Source organism: Triticum aestivum, chromosome 5D (genome assembly GCF_018294505.1).
Source record: "Triticum aestivum cultivar Chinese Spring chromosome 5D, IWGSC CS RefSeq v2.1, whole genome shotgun sequence".
NCBI classification, from domain to species: domain Eukaryota; kingdom Viridiplantae; phylum Streptophyta; class Magnoliopsida; order Poales; family Poaceae; genus Triticum; species Triticum aestivum.
Window position 1 is genome coordinate 17,215,665 of NC_057808.1, and position 23,865 is coordinate 17,239,529.

The following is a 23,865-nucleotide window of genomic DNA, read 5'->3' on the forward strand; positions in this document are numbered from 1 at the left end:
AGCTGCCATGCGTTCTGTACTTGATCGGTTGGATCATGAAGATGTACGACTACATCAATCGCGTTGTGCTAACGCTTCCGCTTTCGGTCTACGAGGGTATGTGGACATACTCTCCTCTCTTGTTGCTATGCATCACCATGATCCTGTGTGTGCATAGGAAAGTTTTTGAAATTACTACGTTACCCAACAGGGGGTGGGCTATTTATAGCCACTAGGCAACCCGGTCTGATTTGTCCGAAATGACCCTAGGTCACTAAAGAACTGACACGTGTGCCAACGGTCAGATTTCAAACACACTCGGTAGCTTGACTTGGGCTACAAGTAAAGCTGACTCATCCAGCTCTGGATAAGATTTGCTCTCATTGTCTTTGCTCGAAGACATAGGATTTGGTTGAGCATCACTTCAGTCACTCTGACTTTGTTCACTGGGACCCCACTTAACAGTACGGTGGTTCCTATGACTCAACAAAGAAGAAAAGGAAACAACGAAAAAACTAAGTCTTCGCGCTCCATAGTCTTCACGTGATGTCTTCTCTTGTCATAGTCTTCAATGTGAATATCTTCACATACCACCATTGTCTTCAATGTCTTCATACATTTTTAGGGGTCATCTCTGGTAGGTAAACCGAATCAATGAGGGACTACTACCTGTGTTATCCTGCAATTCTCACAAACACATTAGTCCATCAACCAGGTTTGTCGTCAATACTCCAAAACCAACTAGGGGTGGCAATAGATGCACTTACAATCTCCCCCTTTTTAGTGATTGATGACAAACTGGTTGAAGTTTTCAACGGGGATAAAAGTATGTGAAATTGTAGAGGATAAAGGTATTGTCTTCATAAGTAGCAACAGGCTCCCCCTGAAGATGTGCATATAAGTAAATTGCTTTTGGAATGCAAATGCACATGGCAGGTTGTACTTGTGGAGATCCTCTTCAACTTATGAAGACAATTCATCATGCATGATTTGATATAACGAAGATAATGACATGCAATATGAAAAATGAACGTCTGCAATATGACTTCATGCGGGATTTATCATCGCACATGCGGAATTTATCATCGCATCACAGAATAGCAAACAAGTAGCAGACGACCATCAAGTTTAAGTGTTACAAGTCAAAGAACCAAATGTATCAAAAGTGAGAGTTGTAAACACTAGGCAAAGTATAAATCAACCACCCATATGGACCCGCTTGAAGACAATCAACTCATATGCTTCTCCCCCTTTTGTCAGTAAGGACCAAAAAGGTTTGAAGACATAGAGTCTCTACTCGTTCCCATGAGGAGTAGGTGAAGCAGCAGGGTCGTCGTTGAGGTTTGGTGGTGCATAAGAACTTGGTGCAGTGTCGATACGCGCCGACGTTGGAGGTGGTGAAGTAGCATCATCTTGGTCATCAATGACTTGGGCATTCATGGTTGCAGCTGAGGAGGAATAGTCAGAGTCTTCAATAGAGGGAGTCCAACGCAAGACAACATTCCTTGGAGGAGTGGAGTCAAACTTGAATCGTTCAGTGAAGCCATCGTCTTGAAGATCTGCTTCAGCACTCAGCAATGTCAAACTCTTCCAAGACCTCCGACAGGTTTCATGAGTGACAAATGCATTCTTGGTGGCAAGATTGCGAATGTGATTTATGTCCACCAAGAGGCTTTGCATCTGCCGCTTCAGCCAGTAGTGATGCTTATCCTGTTTCTGATGCCGGGCAACGAGAAGCTCTCGGTCATTGAGAACACGAGATCGCTTCCGAGGCCTATGAGCAATAGTGCTTTCAGTGGCTTCAGTTTGGGCACGGTGAGGGATGCGTGTATTGCCAGCTAAAGGATAAACACGAGTGATGGCCTGAACTTCTTCAATGGGCTGTGTGAAGCTTTGGTGATCAGCATTGTGAAGACAAACAGGCTCCTTGGCAGGCTCTCGGTATATGGCTTCAACTGACATATCAACCTCTGGCAAAAATGTCATATGGTTGCATGCAGAAGGCTGATAGTTGACGGCAGAGTGAAGCTTGATAAGGCGCATAACCCATGGAGCGTAGAACTTCAGACCAAAGAGATCAGAGCCTGATGCAGCCAATTTCCTGATAAAGAAGTCTTGAGCATTGAAGCTGATGCCATTGAAGATATAAAAGACCAGTGTCTTCATCGCTCCTTCAAGCTTTGCTGCAGAAGAATGCCCCTTGATGGGCCATAGAGTTCGCCTTATGATATGATAGATTGTTCGAGGCAGATACTCTAAGTCTTCAACAAAGAACTCTCTTGGGTATTCAGCGTCGCGTGGCAGAGGCTTCAGCATGCTTAGCATTTGGCTCATGTTGGGCTCTGGCTTCTAAAAGATGCTCTCCAATGCATTGCGGTAAAGCTGACAACCAGGCTCGTAGAGTTCACCTGGAGTGGGCAGGCCAGTTAGCTCAATGATATCAAGAGCTTTGGCTTCATGATGGACATTGCCTGTCGTCCACTCAAGGACCCAAGTCTTCGGATCCCTGTTGTAGCCGCGAATGTGAAGGGTAGCATAAAATTGTAGCAGAAGCTCTTCATTCCAATGCTCCTTATCAGTCACAAAGTTCAGAAGTCCAGCATCACGGAAGCAGTCAAGGGCTTCTTCAAGGCAGGGCAGTCCAGCAATGGCTTCACAATCTAGACGCATATGTGGTAAGATGCACCCTTGGTCATAGAGAACACAGGAATAGTAGCTGCACTGCTGATAGCTCAAGAACCGATCAGAAGAAATCCTTGGCTTGGAATAGGGGTTCTTGGCACTATCAAAGAAAGTGTTGTGCGCAATGAAGCCATTTGCATTGAACGACCCTGGTGAAGTTGTTGTACCTGGAAACCTTCGCAACCTTGGCTTAGGCTTCTGGACCTGAGGCCTGTGCTCGATATGATAGTAAAATTGTGGACCAGCAGCAGGTGGAGGGACCAGAATGGGCCATCTAACAGTGACCAGCTGACCATGATCATATGCTTGCTCGATGGTGTGTGGCCGTGGAGGCGGTACAGGAGCAGTGGCAGTGGCAGTGGTATTGACTTCTGGCTGCAGATTTGCGTCAGGAGCAGCATTGGCTTCAGGTGCAATCACTTCTGGCACCACATTAACTTCAGGCGCCACAGTAGCTTCAGCCATGACAACGTCATTGGCTTTAGTATGGGTGTTGGTGGTCGCCTCAATGTTATCAACCTCCACTCGAGTAGCTGGAGGGTCAAACACATTCTCCTCGAGAACAACTTCAGGGTTGGTTGGGGTGTAGCAACACGATCTTCTTCATTTCTTGGCTCTTCTTGTTCATCGGCTGATGCAGCCGGAATATCTTCAGCCGCTTGGGCTTCATACTTGGAGATGTTCGTAGTAGGAGAGGCTTCAGGAAATACTTGGCGTGATACTGATTGGTGCTCTTCTCCTTCTGGAACACTCGACAGAGTGACTTGTGGCCTTGGTCCTTTACGAAGCCTGCGGAACGCTGACGACGCTTGTGGAGATGGAGTAGGTTGGGCCTCAAAGTCATCATCTTCAAGCACCGGAGTGGTGACTTGAGTTGGGGGAGTAGCTGGTGTTTCTTCTTGACGGGGGGAGTCTTGAGGGTGATCGGCCCATGAGTCATCCTGAGAGATTGGCGTCAAAGGACGACCAATGCTGATGAGTTCGCTGTTCGTGAGAACAGGCGATGATACCACATTGTGCTCGATCTGAGGAAGGACTTCATCATCTTCTACATTGTCATGGTGACCAATGTCTTCAACTGCGGTGGGGTCAACAGCTGGAATGTCTTCAGCTTCAGGAGCCTCTGGGGAAGCAGGCTCATGAACTATCAAACGTCGCTCTTGTTGTGCAGATGCAGGACGAGCAACAGAAATTGGCTCGACGACAAGGGGCTCTGTTTGAGCAGCCCGATCTTTCTTCTTGGTTTTTCGCATCTTGGCAGGTGGAGCCTCGTCAGTGGTGTTCTTGGTCTTGCGCTTTCTGGATTCGGCTTCAGCTTCCCTTGTTTTCTTGAGCTCTGAAGCCACTGTGGGGACCTTAGGCTTCACGCATGTCATTCTGGCGGGGAAGACAATGCGAGGTTCTTCCCTCTTGGATGTTTCAGCTGGGGCCACATTAGGCTTCTTTTTCTTAGTAGCCATCTTGGGGTCAATGCCAGGACGCCCAATTGCCTTGCGCTTATCAGCTTCATTGTAAGCTTGAACACATTTGGCAGCCAAGAGCTTCATGCGCTCTCGAGAACCTTTGGCTTCGTCATGTTTCTTTTGAAACGCCTCCTTGAGCTCATGCATCATTGTCTTGAAGTTTTTGTTGGAAATATGCCCTAGAGGCAATAATAAATGGTTATTATTATATTTATTTGTTCATGATAATTTTCTATTGTTCATGCTATAATTGTGTTATCCGGAAATCATAATACATGTGTGAATACATAGACCACAACGTGTCCCTAGTAAGCCTCTAGTTGACTAGCTCGTTGATCAACCGATAGTCATGGTTTCCTGACTATGGACATTGGATGTCGTTGATAACGGGATCACATCATTAGGAGAATGATGTGATGGACAAGACCCAATCCTAAGCATAGCTCAAAGATCGTGTAGTTCGTTTGCTAGAGCTTTTACAATGTCAAGTATCTTTTCCTTAGACCATGAGATCGTGCAACTCCCGGATGCCGTAGGAGTGCTTTGGGTGTGCCAAACGTCACAACGTAACTGGGTGACTATAAAGGTACACTACGGGTATCTCTGAAAGTGTCTGTTGGGTTGGCACGGATCGAGACTGGGATTTGTCACTCCGTGTGACGGAGAGGTATCTCAGGGCCCACTCGGTAGTGCATCATCATAATGAGCTCAATGTGACTAAGGAGTTAGTCACAGGATCATGCATTACGGTACGAGTAAAGAGACTTGCCGGTAACGAGATTGAACAAGGTATTGGGATACCGAAGATCGAATCTCGGGCAAGTAACATACCGATTGACAAAGGGAATTGTATACGGGATTGATTGAATCCTCGACATCGTGGTTCATCCGATGAGATCATCGTGGAACATGTGGGAGCCAACATGGGTATCCAGATCCCGCTGTTGGTTATTGACAGGAGAGGCGTCTCGGTCATGTCTGTATGTCTCCCGAACCCGTAGGGTCTACACACTTAAGGTTCGGTGACGCTAGGGTTGTAGAGATATGAGTATGCGGAAACCCGAAAGTTGTTCGGAGTCCCGGATGAGATCCCGGACGTCACGAGGAGTTCCGGAATGGTCCGGAGGTGAAGAATTATATATAGGAAGTCCAGTTTCGGCCACCGGGAAAGTTTCGGGGGTTATCGGTATTGTACCGGGACCACCGGAAGGGTCCCGGGGGTCCACCGGGTGGGGCCACCTATCCCAGAGGGCCCCATGGGCTGAAGTGGGAAGGGAACCAGCCCTTAGTGGGCTGGGGCGCCCCCCATGGGCCTCCCCCCTGCGCCTAGGGTTGGAAACCCTAGGGTGGGGGGCGCCCCACTTGGCTTGGGGGGGGAAGCCACCCCCCTTCCCCCTTGGCCGCCGCCCGCCCTTGGAGATCGCATCTCCCAGGGCCGCCGCCCCCCCAGGGGTCCTATATAAAGGGGGGAGGGAGGGAAGCAACATTACAGCCTTGGGCGCCTCCCTCCTCCCCTGCTACACCTCTCCGTCTCGCAGAAGCTCGGCGAAGCCCTGCCGAGATCCCGCTACATCCACCACCACGTCGTCGTGCTGCTGGATCTCCATCAACCTCTCCTTCCCCCTTGTTGTATTAAGAAGGAGGAGACGTCGCTGCTCCATACGTGTGTTGAACGCGGAGGTGCCGTCCGTTCGGCACTCGGTCATCGGTGATTTGGATCACGGCGAGTATGACTCCATCAACCTCGTTCATTGGAACGCTTCCGCTCGCGATCTACAAGGGTATGTAGATGCACTCCTTTCCCCTCATTGCTAGTATACTCCATAGATGGATCTTGGTGATGCGTAGGAAATTTTAAAATTCTGCTACGATCCCCAACAGTGGCATCATGAGCCAGGCCTATGCGTAGTTACTATGCATGAGTAGAACACAAAGCAGTTGTGGGCGTTGAAGTCGTCACGCCAACGATTGTTTCTTCATGAAGTCATCACGCCAACGATTACTTCTACTTCTATGGCTAACGCGTTTAGCAACAAAGTAAACTAATTTACATGGCGTTATTCAATGACACGCAGGTCATACAAAATAATAAAGACAACTCATATGGCTCCTGCTGTTTTCATACTCATCGACATGCAAGTCGTGATTCCTATTACAAGAATATGATCAATCTCATACATCACATATATCATTCATCACATCTTCTGGCCATATCACATCACATATCACTTCCTGCAGAAACAAGTTAGACGTCCTCTAATTGTTGTTGCAAGTTTTTACGTGGTTTGTAGGTTTCTAGCAAGAACGTTATCTTACCTACGTATGACCACAACGTGATTTGCCAATTTCTATTTACCCTTCATAAGGACCCTTTTCATCGAATCCGTTCCGACTAAAGTAGGAGAGACAGACACCCGCTAGCCACCTTATGCAACTAGTGCATGTCAGTCGGTGGAACCTGTCTCACGTAAGCGTACGTGTAAGGTCGGTCCGGGCCGCTTCATCCCACAATGTCGCCGAAACAAGAAACGACTTGTAGCGGCAAGAAGAATTGGCAAACTCAACGCCCACAACTGCTTTGTGTTCTACTCGTGCATAGTAACTACGCATAGACCTGGCTCATGATGCCACTGTTGGGAATCGTAGCATAATTTAAAAAAATTTCCTATGCTCACCAAGATGCATCTATGGAGTGTACTAGCAACGAGGGGAAAGGAGTGCATCTACATACCCTTGTAGATCGCGAGCAGAAGCGTTCCAATGAATGTGGATGACGGAGTCGTACTCGCCATGATCCAAATCACCGATGACCGAGTGCCGAACGGACGGCACCTCCACGTTCAACACACGTACGGTGCAGAGACGTCTCCTCCTTCTTGATCCAGAAAGGGGGAAGGAGAGGTTGATGGAGATCCAACAGCACGACGGCGTGGTGGTGGATGTAGCGGGTCTCCGGCAGGGCTTCGCCGAGCTTCTGCGAGAGAGAGAGAGAGGTGTTGCAGGGGAGGAGGGAGGCGCCCAAGGCTGTAGTTTGCTGCCCTCCCGCCCCCCCCCCCTTTATATAGGCCCCCTGGGAGGGGGGCGGCGGCCAAAGCCCATCTAGGGCAAGGGGCGGCGGCCAGGGGGGTTCCTTGCCCCCCAAGGCAAGTGGGAAACCCCCCACCCTAGGGTTTGCAACCCTAGGCGCAGGGGGAAAAGCCCATGGGGGGGTGCCCAGCCCACTAGGGGCTGGATCCCTTCCCACTTCATCCCAGGGGGCCCTCCGGGATAGGTGGCCCCACCCGGTGGACCCCCGGGACCCTTCCGGTGGTCCCGGTACAATACCGGTAACCCCCGAAACTTTCCCGGTGGCCGAAACTTGACTTCCTATATATAATTCTTCACCTCCGGACCATTCCGGAACCTCTCGTGACATCCGGGATCTCATCCGGGACTCCGAACAACTTTCGGGTTTCCGCATACACATATCTCTACAACCCTAGCGTCACCGAACCTTAAGTGTGTAGACCCTACGGGTTCGGGAGACATGCAGACATGACCGAGACGCCTCTCCGGTCAATAACCAACAGCGGGATCTGGATACCCATGTTGGCTCCCACATGTTCCACGATGATCTCATCGGATGAACCACGGTGTCGAGGATTCAATCAATCACGTATGCAATTCCCTTTGTCAATCGGTATGTTACTTGCCCGAGATTCGATCGTCGGTATCCCAATACCTTGTTCAATCTCGTTACCTGCAAGTCTCTTTACTCGTACCGCAATGCATGATCCCGTGACTAACGCCTTAGTCACATAGAGCTCATTATGATGATGCATTACCGAGTGGGCCCAGAGATACCTCTCCGTCTCACGGAGTGACAAATCCCAGTCTCGATCCGTGCCAACCCAACAGACACTTTCAGACATACCCGTAGTGCACCTTTATAGTCACCCAGTTACATTGTGACGTTTGGCACACCCAAAGCACTCCTACGGTATCTGGGAGTTGGACGATCTCATGGTCTAAGGAAAAGATACTTGACATTGGAAAAGCTCTAGCAAACGAAACTACACGATCTTTTATGCTATGCTTAGGATTGGGTCTTGTCCATCACATCATTCTCCTAATGATGTGATCCCGTTATCAACGACATCCAATGTCCATAGTCAGGAAACCATGACTATCTGTTGATCAACGAGCTAGTCAACTAGAGGCTTACTAGGGACACGTTGTGGTCTATGCATACATGTATTACGATTTCCGGACAATACAATTATAGCATGAATAATAGACAATTATCATAAACAAAGAAATATAATAATAACCATTTATTATTGCCTCTAGGGCATATTTCCAACAGTTGATGTTGCCAATTCTTCTTGCCGCTACTAATCTTATCTTGTTTCGGCGGTATTTTGGGATGAAGCGGCCCGGACCGACCTTACACGTACGCTTACATGAGACGGGTTCCACCGACTGACATGCACTAGTTGCATAAGGTGGCTAGCGGGTGTCTGTCTCTCCCACTTTAGTCGGAACGGATTCGATGAAAAGGGTCCTTATGAAGGGTAAATAGAAATTGGCAAATCACGTTGTGGTTTTACGTAGGTAAGAAACGTTCTTGCTAGAAACCTATTCAAGCCACGTAAAAACTTGCAACAACAATTAGAGGACGTCTAACTTGTTTTTGCAGCATGTGCTATGTGATGTGATATGGCCAGAAGATGTGATGAATGATATATGTGATGTATGAGATTGATCATATTCTTGTAATAGGAATCACGACTTGCATATCGATGAGTATGACAACCGGCAGGAGCCATAGGAGTTGTCTTTATTATTTTTGTATGACCTGCGTGTCATTGAATAACGCCATGTAAATTACTTTACTTTATTGCTAAACGCGTTAGCCATAGAAGTAGAAGTAATCGTTGGCGTGACAACTTCATGAAGACACGATGATGGAGTTCATGGTGTCATGCCGGTGACGAAGATGATCATGGTGCCCCGAAGATGGAGATCAAAGGAGCAAAATGATATTGGCCATATCATGTCACTATTTGATTGCATGTGATGTTTATCATGTTTTGCATCTTATTTGCTTAGAACGACGGTAGTAAGTAAGATGATCCCTTATAATAATTTCAAGAAAGTGTTCCCCCTAACTGTGCACCGTTGCGAAGGTTCGTTGTTTCGAAGCACCACGTGATGATCGGGTGTGATAGATTCTAACATTCGCATACAACGGGTGTTGACGAGCCTAGCATGTACAAACATGGCCTCGGAACACACGCAATACACTTAGGTTGACTTGACGAGCCTAGCATGTACAGACATGGCCTCGGAACACGGAGGACCGAAAGGTCGAGCATGAGTCGTATAGAAGATACGATCAACATGGAGATGTTCACCGATCTTGACTAGTCCGTCTCACGTGATGATCGGACATGGCCTAGTTAACTCGGATCATGTTTCACTTAGATGACTAGAGGGATGTCTATCTGAGTGGGAGTTCATTGAATAATTTGATTAGATGAACTTAATTATCATGAACTTAGTCTAAAATCTTTACAATATGTCTTGTAGATCAAATGGCCCGCGTTGTCCTCAATTTCAACGCGTTCCTGGAGAAAACCAAGCTGAAAGATGATGGCAGTAACTATACGGACTGGGTCCGGAACCTGAGGATCATCCTCATAGCTGCCAAGAAAGATTATGTCTTAGAAGCACCGCTAGGTGAAGCACCAATCCCAGAGAACCAAGACGTTATGAACGCTTGGCAGCAGCGTGCTGATGATTACTCCCTCGTTCAGTGCGGCATGCTTTACAGCTTAGAACTGGGTCTTCAAAGGCGTTTTGAGAAACATGGAGCATATGAGATGTTCGAGGAGCTGAAAATGGTTTACCAAGCTCATGCCCGGGTCGAGAGATATGAAGTCTCCGACAAGTTCTTCAGCTGTAAAATGGAGGAAAATAGTTCTGTTAGTGAGCACATACTCAGAATGTCTGGGTTGCATAACCGCTTGTCTCAGCTAGCAGTTAATCTCCCGGATGACGCGGTCATTGACAGAATCCTTCAGTCGCTTCCACCAAGCTACAAGAGCTTTGTGATGAACTTCAATATGCAGGGGATGGAAAAGACCATTCCTGAGGTATATTCAATGCTGAAATCACGGAGGTGGAGATCAGAAAAGAACATCAAGTGTTGATGGTGAATAAAACCACTAAGTTCAAGAAGGGCAAGGGTAAGAAGAACTTCAAGAGGGACGGCAAGGGAGTTGCCGCGCCCGGTAAGCCAGTTGCCGGGAAGAAGCCAAGGAATGGACCCAAGCCTGAAACTGAGTGCTTTTATTGCAAGGGAAGTGGTCACTTGAAGCGGAACTGCCCCAAATACTTAGTGGACAAGAAGGCCGGCAACACCAAAGGTATATGTGATATACATGTAATTGATGTGTACCTTACCAGTACTCGTAGTAGCTCCTGGGTATTTGATACCGGTGCGGTTGCTCATATTTGTAACTCAAAACAGGAACTGCGGAATAAACAGAGACTGGCAAAGGACGATGTGACGATGCACGTCGGGAATGGTTCCAAGGTCGATGTGATCGCCGTCGGCACGCTACCTCTGCATCTCCCTACGGGATTAGTTTTAAACCTCAATAATTGTTATTTAGTGCAAGCTTTGAGCATGAACATTGTATCTGGATCTCGTTTAATTCAAGATGGCTACTCATTTAAATCCGAGAATAATGGTTGTTCTATTTATATGAGAGATATGTTTTATGGTCATGCCCCGCTGGTCAATGGTTTATTCTTAATGAATCTCGAACGTGATGTTACACATATTCATAGTGTGAATACCAAAAGATGTAAAGTTGATAATGATAGTCCCACATACTTGTGGCACTGCCGCCTTGGTCACATTGGTGTCAAGCGCATGAAGAAGCTCCATGCAGATGGACTTTTGGAGTCTCTTGATTACGAATCATTTGACACGTGCGAACCATGCCTCATTTGTAAGATGACCAAGACTCCGTTCTCCGGAACAATGGAGCGAGCAACCAACTTATTGGAAATCATACATACCGATGTGTGCGGTCCAATGAGTGTTGAGGCTCGCAGAGGATATCGTTATGTTCTCACTCTCACTGATGATTTAAGTAGATATGGGTATGTCTACCTAATGAAACACAAGTCTGAAACCTTTGAAAAGTTCAAGGAATTTCAGAGTGAGGTTGAGAATCAACGTGACAGAAAAATAAAGTTCCTACGATTAGATCGTGGAGGAGAATATTTAAGTCACGAACTTGGTACACACTTAAGGAAATGTGGAATAGTTTCACAACTCACGCCGCCTGGAACACCTCAGAGAAACGGTGTGTCCGAACGTCGTAATCGCACTCTATTGGATATGGTGCGATCTACGATGTCTCTTACCGATCTACCGCTCTCATTTTAGGGCTATGCTTTAGAGACTGCCGCATTCACTTTAAATAGGGCTCCGTCGAAATCCGTTGAGACGACACCGTATGAATTATGGTTTGGGAAGAAACCTAAGCTGTCGTTTCTAAAAGTTTGGGGATGCGATGCTTATGTCAAGAATGTTCAACCTGAAAAGCTCGAACCCAAGTCGGAGAAATGCATCTTCAAAGGATACCCTAAGGAAACTATTGGGTATACCTTCTACCTCAGATCCGAAGGCAAGATCTTCGTTGCCAAGAACGGGTCCTTTCTGGAGAAAGAGTTTCTCTCGAAACAATTAAGTGGGAGGAAAGTGGAACTTGATGAGGTGATAATCACCCCTTCCGAACCGGAAAGTAGCGCAGCGCGGGAAGATGTTCCTGTGGTGCGTACACCGACTGGGGAGGAAGTTAATGATGATGATCATGAAACTTCAGATCAAGTTACTGCTGAACTTCGTAGGTCCACAAGGACACGTTCCGCACCAGAGTGGTACGGCAACCCTGTCCTGGAAATCATGTTGTTAGACAACATTGAACCTTCGAACTATGAAGAAGCGATGGCGGGCCCGGATTCCGACAAATGGCTAGAAGCCATGAAATCCGAGATAGGATCCATTTATGAAAACGAAGTATGGACTTTGACTGACTTGCTCGATGATCGGCGAGCCATAGAAAACGAATGGATCTTTAAGAAGAAGACAGACGCGGATGGTAATGTGACCATCTATAAGGCTCGACTTGTCGCTAAGGGTTATCGACAAGTTCAACGGGTTGACTACGATGAGACTTTCTCACCCGTAGCGAAGCTGAAGTCCGTCCGAATCATGTTAGCAATTGTCGCATACTATGATTATGAGATATGGCAGATGGACGTCAAAACGGCATTCCTTAATGGCTTCCTTAAGGAAGAATTGTATATGATGCAGCCGGAAGGTTTTGTCGATCCTAAGAATGCTAACAAAGTATCCAAGCTCCAGCGCTCAATCTATGGGCTGGTGCAAGCATCTCGGAGTTGGAACATTCGTTTTGATGAGATGATCAAAGCGTTTGGGTTTACACAGACTTATGGAGAAGCCTGTGTTTACAAGAAAGTGAGTGGAAGCTCTGTAGCATTTCTCATATTATATGTGGATGACATACTATTGATGGGAAATGATATAGAATTCTTGGAAAGTATAAAGGCCTATTTGAATAAGTGTTTTTCAATGAAGGACCTTGGAGAAGCTGCTTATATATTAGGCATCAATATCTATAGAGATAGATCAAGACGCCTCATTGGTCTTTCACAGAGTACGTACCTTGACAAGATATTGAAGAAGTTCAATATGGATCAGTCCAAGAAGGGGTTCTTGCCTGTATTGCAAGGTGTGCAATTGAGCACGGCTCAATGCCCGACCACGGCAGAAGATAGAGAAAAGATGAGTGTCATCCCCTATGCCTCGGCCATAGGTTCTGTTATGTATGCCATGCTGTGTACCAGACCTGATGTAAACCTTGCCGTAAGTTTGGTAGGAAGGTACCAAAGTAATCCCGGCATGGAACACTGGACAGCGGTCAAGAATATCCTGAAGTACCTGAAGAGGACTAAGGATATGTTTCTCGTTTATGGAGTTGACGAAGAGGTCGTCGTAAAGGGTTACGTCGACGCTAGCTTCGACACAGATCTGGATGACTCGAAGTCACAAACCGGATACGTGTATATTTTGAATGGAGGGGCAGTAAGCTGGTGCAGTTGCAAGCAAAGCATCGTGGCGGGATCTACATGTGAAGCGGAGTACCTGGCGGCCTCAGAGGCAGCACAGGAAGCAGTCTGGATGAAGGAGTTCATTACCGACCTAGGGGTGATTCCCAACGCGTCGGGCCCGATGACTCTCTTCTGTGACAACACTGTAGCTATTGCCCTTGCGAAGGAGCCTAGGTTTCACAGGAAGACCAGGCATATCAAGCGTCGCTTCAACTCCATTCGTGAAAGTGTTCAAAATGGAGACATAGATATTTGTAAAGTACATACGGACCTGAATGTAGCAGATCCGTTGACTAAACCTCTCCCTAGAGCAAAACATGATCAACACCAGAACGCAATGGGTGTTCGATTCATCACAATGTAACTAGATTATTGACTCTAGTGCAAGTGGGAGACTGTTGGAAATATGCCCTAGAGGCAATAATAAATGGTTATTATTATATTTCTTTGTTCATGATAATTGTCTATTGTTCATGCTATAATTGTGTTATCCGGAAATTGTAATACATGTGTGAATACATAGACCACAACGTGTCCCTAGTATGCCTCTAGTTGACTAGCTCATTGATCAACCGATAGTCATGGTTTCCTGACTATGGACATTGCATGTCGTTGATAACGGGATCACATCATTAGGAGAATGATGTGATGGACAAGACCCAATCCTAAGCATAGCTCAAAGATCGTGTAGTTCGTTTGCTAGAGCTTTTCCAATGTCAAGTATCTTTTCCTTAGACCATGAGATCGTGCAACTCCCGGATGCCGTAGGAGTGCTTTGGGTGTGCCAAACGTCACAACATAACTGGGTGACTATAAAGGTACACTACGTTTATCTCTGAAAGTGTCTGTTGGGTTGGCACGGATCGAGACTGGGATTTGTCACTCCGTGTGACGGAGAGGTATCTCAGGGCCCACTCGGTTGTGCATCATCATAATGAGCTCAATGTGACTAAGGAGTTAGTCACGGGATCATGCATTACGGTACGAGTAAAGAGACTTGCCGGTAAAGAGATTGAATAAGGTATTGGGATACCGACGATCGAATCTCGGGCAAGTAACATACCGATTGACAAAGGGAATTGTATACGGGATTGATTGAATCCTCGACATCGTGGTTCATCCGATGAGATCATCGTGGAACAGGTGGGAGCCAACATGGGTATCCAGACCCCGCTGTTGGTTATTGACCGGAGAGGCGTCTCGGTCATGTCTGCATGTCTCCCGAACCCGTAGGGTCTACACACTTAAGGTTCGGTGACGCTAGGGTTGTAGAGATATGAGTATGTGGAAACCCGAAAGTTGTTCGGAGTCCCGGATGAGATCCCGGACGTCACGAGGAGTTCCGGAATGGTCCGGAGGTGAAGAATTATATATAGGAAGTCCAGTTTCGGCCACCGGGAAAGTTTCGGGCGTTATCGGTATTGTACCGGGACCACCGGAAGGGTCCCGGGGGTCCACCGGGTGGGGCCACCTATCCCGGAGGGCCCCATGGGCTGAAGTGGGAAGGGAACCAGCCCTTAGTGGGCTGGGGCGCCCCCCATGGGCCTCCCCCCTGCGCCTAGGGTTGGAAACCCTAGGGTGGGGGGGCGCCCCACTTGGCTTGGGGGGGAAGCCACCCCCCCTTCCCCCTTGGCCGCCGCCCCCCCTTGGAGATCCCATATCCCAGGGCCAGTGCCCCCCAGGGGTCCTATATAAAGGGGGGGAGGGCAGCAACATTACAGCCTTGGGCGCCTCCCTCCTCCCCTGCTACACCTCTCCGTCTCGCAGAAGCTCGGCGAAGCCCTGCCGAGATCCCGCTACATCCACCACCATGCTGTCGTGCTGCTGGATCTCCATCAACCTCTCCTTCCCCCTTGCTGGATCAAGAAGGAGGAGACGTCGCTGCTCCGTACGTGTGTTGAACGGGGAGGTGCCGTCCGTTCGGCACTCGGTCATCGGTGATTTGGATCACGGCGAGTACGACTCCATCAACCTCGTTCATTGGAACGCTTCCGCTCGCGATCTACAAGGGTATGTAGATGGACTCCATTCCCCTCGTTTCTAGTATACTCCATAGATGGATCTTGGTGATGCGTAGGAAATTTAAAAATTCTGCTACGATCCCCAACAGTGTTGGACGTTTGTCACACTGAGCTGGGCCATATGCTTCTTGAACTGAGCCTTCTCATAGTCAATTTTGTGCTTCAGTTCAACGATTCTCTGAGCAAGAGCCAGCTCAGGAGCAATGGCTCCATGGAAGGAGACGCTGAGGCCAATCAGAAGTTGAAGATCATCAAAGATGAGATTTGGGTTTTCAAACCACTCATCAATGAAGTTGTTCAACACTTCCACGTGAAAGAGAGGCAAATCATTGAAGATTTTCGCCTCTTGCTTGCTCTTTATCAGCAGCTCAAGAGCATCATCAGCAAGATCGTCGTCACTCGACAGATCGGTGGCTTCGTTCTCATTCCTGAGAACAGCAGCAGGGGTCAGTGCTTGACCAGCAGATTGCATGGGATTCTTCTTCTTCTTCTTAGACTTGGAGATGCGTGAGAGATCATCAGAGTGCACACTTGGTGCAGGAGGAGCAGTGGCCAACGGCTTCGCTTTCGAAGCTCTTGGTGCAGTGGAGGGCTTCGAAGCCTTGGGTTTCCTCAGCTTCTTAGGCTTCGGTGCCGCAGGTGCTTCATCAGAATCAGCGTCATCGGCAGAGTGATCCATGGCAGCCCCTTGAACCATAATGTGAGTTATGAGACCTTCAAGGTTGTAGAAGGGCCCAACAATATTGGGTTCAGCATCGCGTGTGCCATCGGCACGAGGAGCAGAGGGACCTGGGTTGAAGTATAATCCTCGCGACTTCTTGTTCTCTTTGGCCGAGTTCTTGGCAAACTGAAAGTTGCGCTTGAACAGATTGTCGTCACGACACCATAGCAGCGAAGATGGGTCGGCATCAGGAGGCTGTGGTCCACGGACCATGCAAGGGTAGACCCTGAGCAATAGCTTCAGTTGTGGACCTGGGTGGAAGATTTTTGTACAAGATGTCCCCCCAGGGTCGCTTGATGGCATTCTTTTCAACATATTCATGGGTCACGAACCTGTACTTGAACCATTGCTCGGCCCAATATCTTTGAATCCACTGGATTCGTGTTTTTCGCTGATTGTAATCCTCTTCTGTATCTGTCTTGTACAACTCATAGAGGTCAGGTGGCAAATCTCTTGATGTCCCCCCACGGCGCTGCCTGCCTCCCTTCCTTGCTGACTTATCTGTTGCCATGAAGTTCAGACTAAATGGCTTCAAAACTGTCAAAGGCTTCAGTCTGCTGGTCATACAGGAACTAGCTTCGGGAGAGTTGATATGATGCTGTAAGAATTCTGCAAATGAATGCAGACTATGAGAACCAAGGGATTCTCCCACGGAAATGTACCTGTGACAACATTTGAGATGCGAGGGAAGGGGAAGAGGTCATATGCATTCTCAGAACATTTTTGAAGATAAGTCAGTTTAGAAGACATTGACCTCATAGCGCGAAGACATTCACTTATATGTTGAGAGTTGGTTCCAGATTTGTACGAATCCAAGAATAGGTACAAGTGAGGAATCTAACTACGTGTGAAGCATAAGTGAATATACTAGGCATATTTTGAGATGCAGAACAGGATAGATCCAAATTTGTGGCGGCAGAAACCACTTTTGGTAGAAAGGATGAATCTATCGGATCAAAAAGACGGGAAAAATAGAGTTTTAATTTACCACACGATGAACTGCTAGACGGAGTAGAAGATGAGGCCGAGCAGTTCAATCTTCCGTGCCCTAACTTGGCGACGGAGGACACCTACGGCGGCGGCGGAGAAGACGATGTCCGCGGCCGGCGTGAAGACCACATTGGTGAGGTCGCGACAGCTAAGCGCTTCGTCGCCGGCGTCGTCGAGAGCTATCAGTGGCCTTAGGGTTTTGACGAGGTGGAGAAGTGGAAGAAGGATTTTTTTACCGCGATGTGATGTGCATTTATAAGGAGAGGGACGGCACAGCGCAATTACGCAGGTGCCCCTGGCGGTTCACATATGAGGGACATGTGGCGAACATGCAACACATTGTGAATTGTTCCATGTTCCCACGCACGCCTGGACTGTCGGGTGGTCGTTCCGGCTTCTCCGGGTTTCAGGCAATAAGAATTGAGCATTTAAAACAGATTTAATGTTTGTCTCTGTATCTTCTGCTGACAAGGACGCGGAGAAGACATTCGACGGTTTTAACAGAATGCATATGATTTGGATAGATAGAGTTTGAGGTAGAAGCATAGAGAGGTTAGGGTCCGATCACATTCACTTAGTTCCAAAGATTCAAACGAGAAGACATAGCTATAAGTGAATGATGTAGAGGACAAAACACTAAAATATGTATATATCAGAATAAGACCAAATCAACATTGTGAAGATAAACATGAAGTCATGTTAATATTGAAGACAAACTAAATGCGAAGACTTAGCAAATGTAACGCCATGAGAAAAACACTTGAAAAGAAGAATTTGGTGGTGGCGTTACACACCGTATAGGAAGTATTAGACCCAGACACAGCGCACAATTATCGTGGCGCTACGAAGTCAAATTCTGCATTAATGTATTCACACTCAGAGTGTAAGTCTTCATTGATTGAAGACATACATTACTTCGTGTGTTGCACATCTAAGTCATCAACATGCATAAGTGTTAGGATGTGTGCCTGATCATAGGACATTCGAGGATTCCAAGATATTTAGCTCACACCGCAACTTGCAAAACCTTTTCTCATCCAAGGGCTTTGTGAAGATATCTGCCAATTGCTCTTCATTGTTGACGTGTATGATATCAATATCTTCCTTCATGACATGATCTCTGAGAAAGTGATGAAGAATTTCAATGTGCTTTGTCTTCAAGTGTTGAACTGGATTGTTGGCAATCTTGATGGCGCTTTCATTGTCGCAGTAAAGTCGTACTTCTTTCAGATGGATTCCATAGTCCTTGAGTGTTTGCTTCATCCATAGAAGCTGAGCGCAGCAAGATCGAGCAGCAATGTATTTAGATTCAGCAATGGAGAGTGATACACAGTTCTGCTTCTTTGAAGACCAACAGACAAGTGATCGTCCCAGAAAGTGACATGTGCCTGATGTAAACTTGCGATCCACCTTGTCACCAGCATAATCAGCATCTGAGAATCCAACTAGATCAAACTCTGAGCCCTTTGGATACCATAATCCTAATGTTGGGGTCTAAGCCAAATATCTTTGGTGCCGCTTGGAATCGAGCACACATGCAAACACTAAGCATGATATCTGGCCTAGATGCACATAAATAAAGTAAAGAACCAATCATGTAGCGGTATACCTTTTGATCGAACTCTTTACCATTGGCGTCGGGACCCAGATGACTCTTGGTTGGCATTGGCGTCGTGTAACCTTTGCAGTCTTGCATTCCAAACTTCTTCAGGCAGTCTTTGAGGTATTTCTCTTGAGAAATGAAGATGCCATTGCTTTGCTGACGAATTTGAAGACCAAGGAAGAACTTCAACTCACCCATCATGGACATCTGATATTGCTCTTGCATCATATGTCCAAATTCATCACTGTATTTCTGGTTGGTGCAGCCGAAGATAATGTCATCCACATATATTTGGCACACAAACAGTTCACCATCATATGTCTTCATGAAGAGTGTGGGATCCAGGGAACCAGGTTTGAAGCCTTTGCTCTTCAGGAAGTCTTTGAGTGTGTCATACCAAGCGCGAGGGGCTTGTTTGAGGCCATACAGTGCCTTGTTAAGCTTGTACACCATATCAGGATGTTTTGGATCTTCAAAGCCAGGAGGTTGTGCAGCATACACTTCTTCTTCAATCTTGCCGTTGAGAAATGCACTCTTCACATCCATTTGATACAGAAGGATGGTGTGATGATTTGCATAGGCTAGTAATATGCGAATAGCTTCAAGCCTAGCCACAGGAGCAAATGTTTCATCGAAGTCAATTCCTTCAACTTGAGTGTATCCCTGAGCAACGAGATGAGCCTTGTTTCTGACAACTTGACCATGCTCATCTTGCTTGTAGCGATATATCCATTTTGTGCCTATTATGTTGTGCTTGCGAGGGTCAGGACGCTTGACAAGTTCCCAGACATTGTTCAGTTTGAACTGTTGAAGCTCTTCTTGCATGGCTTGAATCCATTCAGGTTCCATGAAGGCTTCAGCAACTTTCTTGGGTTCAGAAATTGAGACAAATGCAAAGTGCCCACAGAAATTTGCTAGCTGCGTTGCTCTTGAACGAGTGAGTGGACCAGGCGCATTGATGCTATCAATTATCTTCTCAATCTGTACTTCATTTGCAACACGAGGATGAACTGGACGAAGATTTTGCTCTTGCTGATCATTGTCATCGTTAGAAGGATTGTCTTCAGGCTGAGCATTGTCTTCAGGTTGATTAGGTGCAGAAATGATAAGTTCCTCTTCAGGCTGTGCTTCAGATGGTATGATTTCTCCAGTTCCCATTAGCTTGATGGATTCACTAGGTGGAACTTCATCTAGCACATTTGGCAGGTGCTCTCTTTGCGAGCCATTAGTCTCATCAAACCGCACATCCACAGTTTCAACCACTTTATAGTGAAAGAGGTTGAAGACTCTGTAGGAGTGTGAATCCTTTCCGTAACCAAGCATAAAACATTCATGTGCTTTCGGTGCAAATTTTGAAGTGTGATGTGGATCCTTGATCCAGCACCTAGCACCAAATACTCTGAAGTAACTGACATTTGGCTTCTTACCAGTGAGGAGTTCATAGGATGTCTTCTTCAGAAGCTTGTGAAGATAAACACGGTTGATGACATGGCATGCAGTATCAATAGCTTCAGGCCAAAACTTTCTTGGAGTCTTGTATTCATCGAGCATCGTCCGTGCCATCTTAATGAGCGTTCTGTTCTTGCGCTCCACGATGCCATTCTGCTGAGGTGTGTACGGAGCTGAGAACTCATGAGTGATCCCCAATGTATCCAAGTAAAGGTCGAGGCCGGTGTTCTTGAACTCAGTGCCGTTGTCACTTCTGATATGCTTGATCTTGATGCCATAGTTGTTCATGGCACGGTTGGCGAAGCGTCTGAAGACATCCTGCACTTCAGTTTTGTAGAGAATTATGTGCACCCACGTATATCTTGAATAATCATCAACAATGACGAAGCCATAGAGACAAGCAGTAGTAGTGAGAGTAGAGTAGTGAGTAGGGCCAAATAAGTCCATATGTAGCAGCTCGAAGGGTTGAGATGTCGTCATGATTGTCTTCGAGGGATGCTTGGCCCTTGTCATCTTTCCAGCTTCGCAGGCACCGCACAAGTGATCCTTCTTGAACTTGATGCCCTCGATGCCTATGACATGCTTCTTCTTTGCGAGAGTGTGTAAGTTCCTCATGCCAGCATGCCCTAGCCTCCGATGCAAGAGCCAGCACTCTGAAGCTTTTGCTAGAAGACATATGCCAAGCTGTGGTCCTGCTGAGAAATCTACCATGTACAGATCATCTTTCCGATACCCTTCAAAGACTAGATACTTGTTAGATTCCATTAGTACAAGGCAACGATATTTTCCAAATATCACAATCATGTTCAAGTCACAAAGCATTGAGACGGACATTAAGTTTAAACCAAGGGATACAACAAGCATCACTTTATCCATGTGCTAATCCTTTGAGATTGCAACTCTACCTAGACCCAATACCTTGCTTTTACCAGTGTTAGCAAATGTGATGTGACTCTTGTCAGATGGACGTAAGGTTGAGTCCATGAGAATACTTCGATCACCAGTCATATGATTAGTGCATCCGCTATCCATAATCCATTCTGAAGCATGAGGTGTCATACCCTATAGTACAGTTAGGGCGATAGGCTTCACCAAGAGTATTGTGAAGCATAAACATTTGACGGGCAAGAGGATTATCAAAGCTCAGATCAAGATTAGGACTGATAGGATGATTGGCAAGCGATTCAGGAACAAAATACATAGTAAGACCATTTGGGCATTTGATCTTGCGCCCTACAAGATGTTTTAGGTCCCCAGCATTAGCATCAGACGCCTTTGATTTCCGGCTGGAGACCTTTCCCTGCAAAAGAAAGTTAATTCTTCTTAACCACCAACATCTTCAGCGGTGGCTTAGAAGCAACGAGTCTAAGTGCAGCATCTGAGAACTTCGGCTTTGGAGCCCCAGCAAATAGCCTTGCAGGAGACGAATGATACTCATATGAATAAGCAGAAAAGTTCTTATTTTTATGAACATAGCGGTTTGAAGACACACGCTCATATTCATAAGTTTGAGTACGATTTCCCTGCAAAACATCGTTAGGGTGACTCAGTTGAGTCCTGTATCTGTATGAAGCCTTTGGACCATATGAAGCTTTTGGTCTGGGATTTGTCTTCTTCCCAGGCAGTGTCATGATGACATTCACAGAAAGATTCTCAAGACAACTCTTGGGGTCCCAGATCTTCTTCATAGGTGGCCCGTTTGAGGGAGTCCTGGATTAGCGGGTCCTCGGACAGCCGGACTATATCCTTTGGCCGGACTGTTGGACTATGAAGATACAAGATTGAAGACTTCGTCCCGTGTCCGGATGGGACTCTCCTTGGCGTGGAAGGCAAGCTTGGCAATACGGATATGTAGATCTCCTCCCTTGTAACCGACTATGTGTAACCCTATCCCCCTCCGCTGTCTATATAAACCGGAGGGTTTAGTCCGTAGGACAACAACAATCATACCATAGGTTAGCTTCTAGGGTTTAGCCTCTACGATCTCGTGGTAGATCAACTCTTGTAATACTTGTATCATCAAGATCAATCAAGCAGGAAGTAGGGTATTACCTCCATCGAGAGGGCCCGAACCTAGGTAAACATCGTGTCCCCCGCCTCCTATTACCATCCGCCTTAGACGCACAGTTCGGGACCCCCTACCCGAGATCCGCCGGTTTTGACACCGACATTGGTGCTTTCATTGAGAGTTCCACTACGCCGTCACCGTGAGGCTAGATGGCTCCTTCGATCATCGACAATGATGCGATCCAGGGTGAGGTTTTCCTTCCCGGACAGATCTTCGTATTCGGCGGCTTCGCACTGCGGGCCAACTCGCTTGGCCATCTGGAGCAGATCGATAGCTACGCCCCTGGCCATCAGGTCAGGTTTGGAAACTTGAACTACACTGCTGACATCCGCGGAGACTTGATCTTCGACAGATTCGAGCCCATGTCAGGTGCGCCGCACAATCAGGACGAGCATGATCTAGCTCTGCCGTCGGACAGTGTTCGGGAGATCACACCTGCGACCACTCCGGCCCTTGATCTGGAACAAATTGCGCCATCCGAGGACGGGTGGATGGACCCTGCCACGGAGGCCTCACACTCAGTGGCGATAGAGCCGAATACTGACTTCACCTCCTACGGGACCCGTGTTGCCGAACTGTTGGATTCGTCCCCGGCCACGGGCTCCGAGCCGCCTGCGTCCGTCCCCGTCGAATCCGATTGGGCACCGATCATGGAGTTTACCTCCGCGGATATCTCTCAGCACTTGCCTTTTGGCGATGTGCTAAATTCATTAAGGTCTCTCTCCTTGTCAGGGGAACCTTGGCCGAACTATGTCCGGCTAGATTGGGATGCGGACTACGAAGAAATTCGCTGCCCACCCACCACCCACTTAGTAGCCACTGTCGATGATTTAATCGACATGCTCGATTTCGGCTCCAAGGACATCGACGGTATGGACGACGATGCGGGAGATGAACAGGAACCACTGCCCACAGGGCACTGGACTGACACTTCATCACACGATATATATATATATATGGTGGATACACCCAAAGAAAACAATGACGAGGAACGGAAGGATGCAGTGAAGGATAGCTCCCTTCAGAAGCAACCAAAGCGATGGCGTAGGCGTTGCTCCAAATCCCGCCTCGGCAAGAACAGCGATAATAGCGCAAGACAAAATAACACCCCGGTCGACTCCAGAGGAAACGGCGACCACATTGACCCAGCAATAGAACAGGATGAGCCAGCGAACGGTGAACATAGTACGGAGCCGCTGTCCGATCAGGGCGACGCCGAGGATAAAGCTAATCCACCTCTCTCCGAAGAGGAAAACAGTCCGGACGATGATGCACACATCATCCCGGGAGGGCACTTGGAAAAGAGAACCTCCGCAGAAGGCTTATCGCCATCACGAGGAGTCTGAAGAAGCAGAAGCAAAGGAATAAGGCCGCGCAGAATACGCTGAACAGTAGATGGAACAAAGTGCTCGACACTGAAGAAAAGTATGGTGGTAGTGACCACACAAAGAGCTATCCAAAGCGCTGGCTGTTGCCTGAATTCGATGATGAGGCCTTAGAGCCCACACAGCCCAAAAACAAAATGGCCGACCCGTCGGATCGACCACCTCGTGGCTGCGATAGAGGGGCTAACAAGGCCGTACATAAGTCAGCACACGATTCATGTGAGGACTTGCATCAGAAGGCCGGCGTGACCAGATCCATCTATGGATCTAGGAAGCGCGCTCCAGCGCACAACCAAAACCGAACACTACAAC